The 13,770-nt window shown below is 41.1% G+C and overlaps 1 protein-coding gene across 3 annotated transcripts in view; it reads right to left on the bottom strand.

Moving 5' to 3' along the window:
• The window catches only part of LOC124623203 (Hermansky-Pudlak syndrome 5 protein homolog), a 93,210-nt gene that overhangs the window by 25,427 nt on the left and 54,013 nt on the right, over window positions 1–13,770 (bottom strand). The window lies entirely within an intron of this gene.

The following is a 13,770-nucleotide window of genomic DNA, read 5'->3' as shown; positions in this document are numbered from 1 at the left end:
GGGAATGAAAGTGCAATTACCTAGATTTTTATTCATTCATAGTTGACACATAATGACAAATGAAACTTACTAATTAGGAAATTGGCAGTTTTATTGTAACACATATCTTCTCCTAAAGTTCAAGCAGTTTTCCAAGGATTCTACCAATATTAAACACACACACACACACACACACACACACACACACACACTGGCAATACTAAACCGTAAACCTTTTCTATTACCAGAAGTGTTAAAATAATAGGCTACCTGGAAAGTTGTTTCCACCTTGTTATTAACAACAACATGTAAACAAATACTGTGTACACCTTATACCAGAATTGTCAGTTATTTCACAGCACATGAATTTTTTATACTGATGCATGAACTTCTGCACATACTCATCACAGGGCTATGCCACCAGTGGCCTTAAGCATGATTTGATGGTATCTTTGAAAATGCTGTAGTAAGAATAGCTATTTTTTCAAGACAGAGGAGAGGTTCATATCACTGGGAGCTAAGTCATAACTATATCTAGCACAGCAAAGTAATTTCAATCTACAGCTTGTCAATCATTCTAGAATTTTTATTTAAATGCTTACATATGGAACCTATGTTTTATCACGTCACAATGTCACACAGAAAATGATCACCTTCATCTGCGCTCCACTGCAGAAATGTGATAGTTGAAGCAATACTGAGGGTCTCACAATGACAAGAAAATTTTAGCAGATAAGGTGAGGTAGCTTAATCTGTATGTTATTACAGCTCACAACTGTTCACGGATGAGGAAACTTGTTGAATAATTACCGTAATTGCAAACTGCTAGTTTTCTCCATATATTCTGCCCATTTTTTGTATGACTTCATCAATGACTAAAGATGGTTGTCTATTCAATGCCTCATCGTGCACATCATTAGTCCATCCCCTAACATTCTACACAAATGTTTCACATCACTATCACTCATGACAACCTCTCCATACACTGCACAAATTTCACAGTGAATTTAAACTTTGTTCCTTCTGACAAAGTCGTTTATCACAACTCTGCCATCAAGGAATTCTTACAATGACATTACAATACACCTACTCTTTTGTGTGATTTATGTTTGGCAATATAAACTTTTCTAACATGAACAACAGAATCAGTTCAGTGAATACATGAGAGAGAATGAGGTTTATCTCTAACTACAATGCATAAAAGTGACCATCACTCTACAATAGTCATTTTCACTAAGTTTTTGAAAGAGTTTCAGGAATTAGTGACAAACAGCATGTTTTCTAGTAGGCCTACCGTTTAAGTCATTTCTTCTGTAAATCTCCTATTTACTGCAGTTATACTTCATGTCTACATAGCTGTCCTGTAAGTAAATCACTACAGTGAAGGGAATATTAGACAAAACTGTCCACAACAATTACCTCAGTTCTGCATAAGTCGTAATAACTGTAAGCCATTAAAACGCATCGGGCAAAACAAAAACCATTCATAAAAAAATATTTTTACCTATTCACCTGATTTGTAGCACCAAACAAAATATACCTTGGTTTTATGTAGTACACAGAAAGCCAAATGGAGAAAATAATGCAATAACTTCTAAAAACATTAAATCTTTCCCTGTGGTGGATATATCTGTTGGCATAATAACAGTATTTGTGCCAGAGACAGAGAGAGATTCTTTTGCTTTTGGTTCAAATAAAATGCAAGAACAGCATAAAATCACCGTCCAAATATGCACAATATAGTTTTACCAATTCTTCTTCAGGCAATGAAGACTTTGTATATTGTGTTACTTAAAAAGATTTTTCATAAGCTGCGGTTACTACCTCATGTACTTCACAACCTAGCCCATAAAATGTGACTTAAGCTGAGATTATGAAATGGTCACAGCCACACAAAATCCCGACAGCTGACATTCTCTCATTAAATGTGGTAATTGGTGATGATGCAAACCGTTATTTTATTGTATCAGTCCAAAAATCCAAAACTTTGTCTGTTTAATGTAATAAATGTACACTTTCTTTTCTTGGAACAGACATGATAGTGAAAAGTGGCTTGTTTTAATCTCTCTGCAAAGTAACCCTGTACTGTTGTTGTTGTTGTTGTTGTTGTTGTCTTCAGTCCAGAGACTGGTTTGATGCAGCTCTCCATGCTACTCTATCCTGTGCAAGTCTCTTCATATCCAAGTACCTACTGCAATCTACAACCTTCTGAATCTGGTTACTGTATTTATCTCTTGGTCTTCCTCTATAATTTTTACTCTCCATGCTGTCCTTCAACACTAAATTGGTATCCCTTGATGCCTCAGAAAATTGTCCTAGCAACCGATCCCTTCTTCTAGTCAAGTTGTGCTACAAATTCCTCTTCTCCCCAGTTCTGTTCAGTACCTCCTCATTTGTTACATGATCTATCCATCTAGCCTTCAGCATTCTTTTGTAGCACTACATTTCAAAAACTTCTATTCTCTTCTTGTCTAAACTTTCTATCATCAATGTTTCACTTCCATACATTGCTACATTCCATACAAATACTTTCAGAAACGACTTCCCGACACTTATCTATACTCGATGTTAACAAATTTCTCTTCTTCAGAAATGCTTTCCTTGCCACTGCCAGTCTACATTTTATATCCTCTTTACTTTGACCATCATCAGTTATTTTGATCCCCAAACAGAAAAACTCCTTTACTACTTTAAGTGCCTCATTTCCTGATCTAATTCCCTCAGCATCACTCAATTTAATTCTACTACATTCCATTACTCTTGTTTTATTGATGTTCATCTTATATCCTCCTTTCAACACACAGTCTATTCCATTCAACTGCTTTTCCAGGTCCTTTGCTGTCTATGGCAGAATTACAATGTCATTGGCAAACCTCAAAGTTTTTTTTTCTTCTCCATGGATTTTAATTCCTACTCCAAATTTTTCTTTTGTTTCCTTTACTGCTTGCTCAATACACAGATTGCATAACATTGGGTATACGCTACAACACTGTCTCACTCGCTTCTCAACCATTGCTTCCCCATCGTGCCCCTCGACTCTTATAGCTGCCATCTGGTTTCTGTACAAATTGTATATAGCCTTTCGCTCCCTGCATTTTACCCATGCCGCCTTCAGAATTTGAAAGAGAGTATTCCAGTCAACAGTGTCAAAAGCTTTCTCTAAGTCTACAAATGCTAGAAACGTAGGTTTGCCATTTCTTGATCTATCTTCTATGATAAGTTGTAGGGTCGGTATTGCCTCACATGTTCCATTTCTACGGAATCCAAACTGATGTTCCCCGAGCTCGGCTTCAATGAGTTTTTCCATCCATCTGTAAAGAATTCATGTTAGTATTTTGCAGCCGTGACTTATTAAAGTGATAGTTCGGTAATTTTCACACCTGTCAACACCTGCCTTCTTTGGTATTGGAAGTATTATATTCTTCTTGAAGTCTGATGGTATTTCGCCTGTCTCATACATCTTGCTCACCAGATGGTAGAGTTTTGTCAGGGATGGCTTTCCCAAGGCTATCAGCAGTTCTAATGTAATGTTGTCTACTCCTAGGACCTTGTTTCGACTTAGGACTTTCAGTTCTCTGTGAAACCACGGAGTATCAAATCTTGCATTTCATCTACGCTCTTTTCCATTTCCATAATATTGCTCTCAAGTACACTGCCTTTGTGTAGGCCCTCTATATACTCCTTCCCCCTTTATGCTTTCACTTCTTTCTTTAGGATGGTTTTCCACCTGAGCTCTTGATATTCTTACAAGTTGTTCTCTTTTCTCCAAAGGTCTCTTTAATTTTCCTGTAGGCAGTATATATCTTAACCTAATGATATATGCCTCTACATCCTTACATTCGTCCTCTAGCCATCCCTCCTTAGCCTTTTCGCCCTTTTTGTTGCTCTCATTTTCGATACATTTGTATTCCTTTTTGACTGCTTCATTTACCCCATTTTTATATTTTCTCCTTTCATCAATTAAATTCAGTATTCTTCTGTTGCACAAGGATTTTTGCTAGTACTCATCTTTTTACCTACTTGATCCTCTGCTACCTTCACTATTTTATCTCTCAAAAATACCCTTTCTCCTTCTACTGTATTTCTTTCCCCCGTTCTTGTCAATCATTCCCTAATGCTCTCTCTGAAACTCTCTACAACCTCTGGTTCTTTCACTTTATCCAGGTCCCATCTCCTTAAATTCCCACCCCTTTTGCAGTTTCTTTAGTTTTTATCTACAGTTCATAACCAATAGATTGTGGTCAGAGTCCACAGTTGCCCTGGTTCCTAAATCTCTATCTCCAGGCCTCTTCCACATATAGAACCTTCTTTCATGATTCTTGAACTCAGAGTTAGCTAAGATTAAGTTATGCTCTGTACACAGTTCTACAAGGTGGCTTCCTCTTTCATTACTTATCCCCATTCCATATTAAAGAACTACTTTTCGTTGTCTTCCTTTTCCTACTATCGAATTCCAGTTCCCCATCACAATTAAATTTTTGTCTCCCTTCACAATCTGAATAATTTAATTTATCTCATCAAACATTTCTTCAATCTCTTCGTCATCTGCGGAGCTAGTTGTCATATAAGCTTTTACTGCTGTGGTAGGCATGGGCTTTGTGTCTATCTTGGCTACAATAAAGCATTCAGTATGCTGTTCGCAGTAGCTTATGCACGCTCCTATATTTTTATTCATTATTAAACCCACTCCTGCATTACTCCCATTTGATTATGTATTTATAACCCTGTATTCACCTGACCGTAAGTCTTGTTCCTCCTGCCACCGAACTTCACTAATTCCCACTATATCCGACTTTAGCCTACACATTTTTCCTTTCTAAATTTTCTAACCTACCTGCCTGATTAAGGGATCTGACATTCCACACTCCGATCTGTAGAACACAAGTTTTGTTTCTCCTGATAACGACATACTCCTGAGTATTCCCTGCTCGGAGATCCGAATCGGGGGACCATTTTACCTCCGCAATAGTTTACTAAAGAGGATGCCATCATCATACAACCATACAGTAACGCTGAATGCCCTAGGGAAAGATTACAGCTGTAGTTTCCCCTTGTTTTCAGCTACTCGCAATACCAGCACAGCAAGGCCATTTTGATTAATGTTACAAGGCCAGATCAGTCAATCATCCTGACTATTGCCCCAGCAACTACTGAAAAGGCTGCTGCCCCTCTTCAGGAACCACATATTTGTCTGGCCTCTCAACAGATACCCATCCACTGCTGTTGCACCTATGGTATGGCTATCTGTATCACTGAGGCATTCCCCACGAATGGTAAGGTTCGTGGTTCATGTACTGACATTGCAGGGTCAAAACTTTGTAATATTGTTATTTCTCAGAGTTGGTAATCTTACTTCTTTGCATATGTGACAAGGTTTGACTAAAATCCCATGCTTCTTCGACATGAGATTGTATTTTTATTCTGAATTCAGAAAGAAATTATTTCACCTGCCTTTTAACAAAGTTTATAAAAATGACAACTAAATTCACAACATTGTTTATGGCAGTGGTCTTCTCGAACATAAATACAATAATGACTGGCTATTATCTTTGATTTTGAAGCACACTGCTGGGGGGGGGGGGGGGGGGTAAACACTTTAGCAGTTTCCAATTCACTCAAGATTTATTGCTGCAACAGTGCATATGGAGCACATGAAATGATTATATTTACAGACCAATGGCAGAAGCAGTTCTGAGGTACCAGGTATCCATCCACTCTCAAACTCCCATATTAGTACTTGATGTAGTCTCCATGGGTGGCAATGCTGGTGCTGACTCTGGAATCCAGTCAACTATACAGATGGTGAATACTGTCCTAAGATCTGTTATTCCACATCTGCTCGACCTGTTCATGTAGTTCTGCAAGAGCTGCTGGTTGAAAAATTGCACTAGTTACTTCTCACCTGTCACATCCCACATGTGCTAGATTGGAGACAAGTCTGGAGGTCATGCTAGCCAGGGAAGCTGCACGTCTTGCAGAGCATGCCGAGTTTCAGTGGCAGTGTGTTGGCGAACGTTATCCTGTTGGGTAGCCACATCACCTTCCTATTACAATAATGACAAAAGAATGGGTCTACCAACATTCTGCATGTACCGAGCAATGATTAGTATGCCCTCCGGAAACACAAAGGGTGAACGAGAGTTGCAGCGTGTTGCATCCCAGACCGTAAGGCCTGGGATGGGGTCAGCGTGTTTTTGACAAATTCACTCTACAAGACAACACTCACCAAAACTGCGATGTATACACAACCAACAATCATTTGCATGCAGGCAGAGTCTGCTTTAATCGCTGAAGGCCACAGTGTGCCATTCCATCTTCCAAGAGATCCTCTGACAGCACCAGTCCAGCAGTGCACATTGATGCTGTGGCGTGACTGGAAGACAGGCTAGAGGTGTGTGTGCCCATGGTTCCATTGCCAGTAACAGGTTCACAACAGTTTGTATTGACACATCTGGACTTACAAGACCTCCTAATTGTGCTGTGACAGCTGTACAATCCACCCCTGTTGCCCTTACAATACAATGATCCTGGCACGCATCTGTGCCGTGTGGACATCCAGAACCTTATCTATCGATCTGAGAATGTTCACGTGACCACCGATATCAGCACTGTTGCACAACTGACACAGCACATCCAACTTGCGTAGCAATTTTCTGAAAGGACCATCCCACAACTCTGAAGGCCACAGTTTGACCCCTTTCAAAGCCACTCAGTTGGCTGTAGGAAGCACAGGTGCATCTTCCTGGCACAATTGCCTGCTCACTTCACATGTTTGCACCACACTGAGCCTTTTGGATATGAGCATTCCCTATTAAAGGGTAGACATAGATGGCGCTCTCGTACCTATGCCAATATGATACCTCTTGGCAAACGATACTGAAACTATTATCAGTACATCTACTATCCACCAGGTGACATATGCCATCATCAGATCAAAATAGACATTGTCTTTGGATGTGTATTATTTTTCTTTTTTTCTGGAAATGTATATCTGTCAGTGATTATAATACACATAAAATGAACATTGAATTAATAAAACATTTAATATTACTGAGACACACAAAGGCTGGCCAGTACTTACCTGCAGGAGGCTCAATCCCAATACATGTAACAGAAATACTTCAAGGCAATTTCTTCTAGTTTTTGGAACCATAACCTCCTAGAAAGGAAGTAGGATTGATTGGAGAAGGTAGGTAGGTGTGGGAAGGTAATTTCAACTGCAATCAGAGACAGGCCCACATGTTGTGAAATGGAAGGGAAGCAGGTAGAATCCCAATAAAAATGTATTATTTTTTCCCTTTTCCCACTTTTCATTTACTCTTCCTCTTTTAATCTATTTTTACTTTTGTTTCCTTTTCTAACCACTTTCACTTTCACTTCCTCTTTTAACTTATTTTTACTCTGTTCCTTCTGTCTCTGAAGTGAAGCTGGCATAGTGTTTACCACTGCACTACCAGTGACATTTTTGCCACATTTCCTCCCCTAACTACGGTTTGAGAGACCTCTCGCTCAACTCCCCCCCCCCCCCCCCCCCCTCCTCTGTTGTGGGTAGATACATGTGATTATAGAAACTGTGACAATATTGATTATCCATGACTTAATCTGTTTGATATTCCATGCGAAATGTTCCTTTGTGTGAAATAAATCGATGTACTGTAATCATGGTGCTGTACATCCATAATATTCTGGTGCTGAAACTTGGAACAAATTACGATTTCCTGTGTGATATTAACAATTAATGGCTTACTTAACCTTGCAGCAAACAAGAGATGACATCTAATATAATATGATCACATGAATTGCTTGCTTCAAAATAGTGTTTGTGGTAGATTCGGAGACTCTTTCTTATACTAAAAGTTTGACACCTTCACCCTGTGTAGCTAATTTGACAGCAAAAGCTTCTTTCATTATACATCTGAGCATAGACTGTCAGATTTCTAAGCAATTCACCAACACACTCCAACAGTTTTGCAAAAGCAGTCTTTAGTAAGACATAATCCCAGATGAATTAGAAAAATAGTTAGCACAACTTCAAAGCAAAGTGAGTGAGAAAGAGGGCTAATACTATGCAGTTTTGTACGGCTCTTGTTGGACTTACCACAGAAAGCCCATTTGGCAATTTTGAACACTACACAGAAGCTCATTTCATTACATGATGCTATTCATAATATTCTCTGTGAGCACAAATATGACCAGACATGCTCAACTGCTAGGAACGAAAGCGCTGGCAGGTCGATAGACACAAAAACAAACACAAACATACACACAAAATATGTCTGCTTGTGTCTGTATGTGTGGATGGATATGTGTGTGTGTGCGCGAGTGTATACCTGTCCTTTTCTCCCCCCTAAGGTAAGTCTTTCCGCTCCCGGGATTGGAATGACTCCTTACCCTCTGCCTTAAAACCCACTTCCTTTCGTCATTCCCTCTCCTTCCCTCTTTCCTGATGAGGCAACAGTTTGTTGCGAAAGCTTGAATTTTGTGTGTCTATCGATCTGCCAGTGCTTTCGTTCGGTAAGTCACCTCATCTTTGTTTTTATATATAATTTTTCCCACGTGGAATGTTTCCTTCTATTATATATATATATATATAAAAACAAAGATGAGGTGACTTACCGAACGAAAGCGCTGGCAGGTCGATAGACACACAAACAAACACAAACATACACACAAAATTCAAGCTTTCGCAACAAACTGTTGCCTCATCAGGAAAGAGGGAAGGAGAGGGGAAGATGAAAGGAAGTGGGTTTTAAGGGAGAGGGTAAGGAGTCATTCCAATCCCGGGAGCGGAAAGACTTACCTTAGGGGGAAAAAAGGACAGGTATACACTTGCACACACGCACATATCCATCCACACATACAGACACAAGCAGACATATTTAAAGACAAAGAGTTTGGGCAGAGATGTCAGTCGAGGCAGAAGTGTAGAGGCAAAGAAGTTGTTGAAAGACAGGTGAGGTATGAGTGGCGGCAACTTGAAATTAGCGGTGATTGAGGCCTGGCGGATGACGAGAAGAGAGGATATACTGAAGGGCAAGTTCCCATCTCCGGAGTTCGGATAGGTTGGTGTTGGTGGGAAGTATCCAGATAACCTGGACGGTGTAACACTGTGCCAAGATGTGCTGGCTGTGCACCAAGGCATGTTTAGCCACAGGGTGATCCTCATTACCAACAAACACTGTCTGCCTGTGTCCATTCATGCGAATGGACAGTTTGTTGCTGGTCATTCCCACATAGAACGCGTCACAGTGTAGGCAGGTCAGTTGGTAAATCACGTGGGTGCTTTCACACGTGGCTCTGCCTTTGATCGTGTACACCTTCCGGGTTACAGGACTGGAGTAGGTGGTGGTGGGAGGGTGCATGGGACAGGTTTTGCATCGGGGGCGGTTACAAGGATAGGAGCCAGAGGGTAGGGAAGGTGGTTTGGGGATTTCATAGGGATGAACTAACAGGTTACGAAGGTTAGGTGGACAGCGGAAAGACACTCTTGGCGGAGTGGGGAGGATTTCAGGAAGGATGGATCTCATTTCAGGGCAGGATTTGAGGAAGTTGTATCCCTGCTGGAGAGCCACATTCAGAGTCTGGTCCAGTCCCGGAAAGTATCCTGTCACAAGTGGGGCACTTTTGTGGTTCTTCTGTGGGGGATTCTGGGTTTGAGGGGACGAGGAAGTGGCTCTGGTTATTTGCTTCTGTACCAGGTCGGGAGGGTAGTTGCGGGATGCGAAAGCTGTTTTCAGGTTGTTGGTGTAATGATTCAGGGATTCCGGACTGGAGCAGATTCGTTTGCCACGAAGACCTAGGCTGTAGGGAAAGGACCGTTTGATGTGGAATGGGTGGCAGCTGTCATAATGGAGGTACTGTTGCTTGTTGGTGGGTTTGATGTGGACGGATGTGTGAAGTTGGCCATTGGACAGGTGGAGGTCAACGTCAAGGAAAGTGGCATGGGATTTGGAGTAGGACCAAGTGAAACTGATGGAACCAAAGGAGTTGAGGTTGGAGAGGAAATTCTGGAGTTCTTCTTCACTGTGAGTCCAGATCATGAAGATGTCATCAAGGTCTTCGTGGCAAACGAATCTGCTCCAGTCCGGAATCCCTGAATCATTACACCAACAACCTGAAAACAGCTTTCGCATTCCGCAACTACCCTCCCGACCTGGTACAGAAGCAAATAACCAGAGCCACTTCCTCGTCCCCTCAAACCCAGAATCCCCCACAGAAGAACCATAAAAGTGCCCCACTTGTGACAGGATACTTTCCGGGACTGGACCAGACTCTGAATGTGGCTCTCCAGCAGGGATACGACTTCCTCAAATCCTGCCCTGAAATGAGATCCATCCTTCCTGAAATCCTCCCCACTCCGCCAAGAGTGTCTTTCCGCTGTCCACCTAACCTTCGTAACCTGTTAGTTCATCCCTATGAAATCCCCAAACCACCTTCCCTACCCTCTGGCTCCTATCCTTGTAACCGCCCCCGATGCAAAACCTGTCCCATGCACCCTCCCACCACCACCTACTCCAGTCCTGTAACCCGGAAGGTGTACACGATCAAAGGCAGAGCCACGTGTGAAAGCACCCACGTGATTTACCAACTGACCTGCCTACACTGTGACGCGTTCTATGTGGGAATGACCAGCAACAAACTGTCCATTCGCATGAATGGACACAGGCAGACAGTGTTTGTTGGTAATGAGGATCACCCTGTGGCTAAACATGCCTTGGTGCACGGCCAGCACATCTTGGCACCGTGTTACACCGTCCAGGTTATCTGGATACTTCCCACCAACACCAACCTATCCGAACTCCGGAGATGGGAACTTGCCCTTCAGTATATCCTCTCTTCTCGTCATCCGCCAGGCCTCAATCTCCGCTAATTTCAAGTTGCCGCCACTCATACCTAACCTGTCTTTCAACAACTTCTTTGCCTCTACACTTCTGCCTCGACTGACATCTCTGCCCAAACTCTTTGTCTTTAAATATGTCTGCTTGTGTCTGTATGTGTGGATGATTATGTGCGTGTGTGCAAGTGTATACCTGTTCTTTTTTCCCCCTAAGGTAAGTCTTTCCGCTCCCGGGATTGGAATGACTCCTTACCCTCTCCTTTAAAACCCACTTCCTTTCGTCTTCCCCTCTCCTTCCCTCTTTCCTGATGAGGCAACAGTTTGTTGCGAAAGCTTGAATTTTGTGTGTATGTTTGTGTTTGTTTGTGTGTCTATCGACCTGCCAGCGCTTTTGTTCGGTAAGTCACCTCATCTTTGTTTTTATATATAATTTTTCCCACGTGGAATGTTTCCTTCCATTATATATATATATATATATAAAAATGACTTCAAGTTTCAGGATATTTTAGTCAAAGTCCAGTGCACAAGCATACTCGGGATTTTATTACTGGTGATCTTCAAAATTTTGTAAATCATTATTTGGAGCTTTAAAAGTGTCTTTATATGTCTATATTTGATGTTAATTATTAGAGAATATTTTCATTAATAAAAATGTATTTTTTTAACATAATTTGAAAAAAATGTTAAGGCAAGGGGTTAACTCTACACGAAAATGATATTTAACTTGTAGGTCCCTGTGGTTACATCGTGTTCAGAGACGCACAGAACACCTATTACTTCAGAATTTTCCGTATCATCTGTGCATGCAATAAGCTAATCTATTTTGTTTTTCAACTCTCTAATGTTCTGATGAAACAAACTTTATTTTTCTGGAAACTGTTACATGTATTATGGTTTTGTACTGCTCCAATTTCTTTCAGCACTCTTTTTTTGTGATCTGACTCTAGACTAAAAAATGTGCCCCCTTGGTTCCAGCAATTACAGGGATTCTGTCTTGTGTGCTTGTGCCACACACTGTCAGGTGGCTTGCGGAGTATGGATGTAGATGTAGACAAAAGTGTAGAAGGAAATTATATCACAATTGATGAAAAGATTACACACCACTTTCCCAGCTACCTTTCAATCTTAACTGCAGCCTCGCACAAAGGACTTGCTAAAATGCACAAAACAAATTTTCCTCGAGCTGCTTTACTTTTTGAAGATAACATGTATATAGATCATTTTGTAGCAGGTGCTGATGATGACATTTCAGTGATTAACTTACATTACATGTTTACCTCACTCCTGGCATAAATCAGTCCATCTATGGCGAAGTGGGCCACAAATTCAGGCCAACTGATTGCCATATTTCAATCAGAATGTGTTGTGAAGACTACAGATATGGAGTACTTGGGGGCCATAGGACACAGAGGCTGACAGACATGCTCAGACTGTCCACAATGTCATTGACAATATTAGAGAATGTCCTGGCATAAAGTGAGAAGTACTTCGAAGCACTGCCAGATTCTAGACCCACTGGGTCTGTTGTTGCCTGTGTTCCTCATGGCAAAAATAGTTTACCAGAAATTTGGCCAAGAAGAACTGAATAGGACAAACTCTTACCTCTTGAACCTTCCAAATGCTTGTAAATGTGGATATAAACTTTGCCAGCACGTTCGCACATAAAAATGCCCTGAAGGGTTGGTGTTTCTGAAGACACTGAATCAGAAATCCATGTATTTTCTGATGCATCAGAAAAGGCATAAGGTGCAGTCCTTTATGTACGACATCACTACAAACATAAAATCAATTCATTTAGTTTGCAGTAAAGATGGACAACCTTCCATCAAGAGAAAAAAGTTCCCATGTCTGGAGCTTCTAGCAACATTTCTTGGTTCAAGACTACTTCATTATCTCAGTAAGGCCACGAGCTATGACACAGGTTGTGCAACACTGGACTGACTCAACCGTAGCCTTAGGAAGGATACGAAATGACCAAAATTGATGGAATGCCTTTGTGTCAAACCATGTTATCGACATATAATGACGAAGAAATCCATCACAGTGGAGACACAGCCCTTGTGAGGAAAACCCAGCTGATCTGATCTCCAGAGGTACCACTGCAGACAAACTTCAGCACACTACTATATGGTTCCATAGGCCTGCTTGGTTAGCAATGAATCCGACACAGTAGGATTCTGGGAACAGATGGTGGGATCTGTCAAACGCTGCCTGAGAAACATTTTAGGACAGTCACAGTTAGATGAATGAAGGTCTCAACACAATCCTGGTCAAAGGAAGCAGCACTAAATTCTAGACCTATTATTCATGCGGGAAAGAAATCTCAACCACTGAAACCTGCACATTTCCTTGTAGGTGAGCAACTCACAACATTACCCACAGGCCCAGAACCACCAGTTACAAAGGATATGTCCAAGGAGTTTCAATGACAGCAGAAGATGGTTGAACATATCTACAACAGGTGGAAGAAAGCATACCTGATTCTGCTCAAAAACTTTCATGAAGCTCATCAACCAAGGTCAGGTTCAGGAAGACTTCAGTTGGGTGATGTCATTCTTCTTCAAGAGGATGTTTGCCCATAGCGCTTGTGAAGTAAGGTGCAGGTAGATCTTCATGAGAGAAGAGACAGGAAGATGTGAACTGTAACATTATGAACTTCTGAAGGGTCCATAACCTCACGTCCCATTCAACTGCTCATTTCTCTTGAAACTGACCAGGTTGGGGAAGATGTTGCAGATCGATATTTGTAATTACATACACTCTGACAATACTGATTATCCATGACTTTATATGATACATATTTCATGATGCACATTCCTTTGTGTCAAATAATCAAATGTTGTATTGGAATCATAGTGTTGTGTGTCCATAATATCACTCTAATCAATTCGTCCTTTCTCCCACAAAAAGGAAGCTATTTTAAACGTTTTATTTCACAGTACTTGGAATTGCAC

The sequence above is a fragment of the Schistocerca americana genome, chromosome 7 (assembly GCF_021461395.2).
Source record: "Schistocerca americana isolate TAMUIC-IGC-003095 chromosome 7, iqSchAmer2.1, whole genome shotgun sequence".
NCBI classification, from domain to species: domain Eukaryota; kingdom Metazoa; phylum Arthropoda; class Insecta; order Orthoptera; family Acrididae; genus Schistocerca; species Schistocerca americana.
This window is presented reverse-complemented; position numbering and strand designations above follow the sequence as displayed.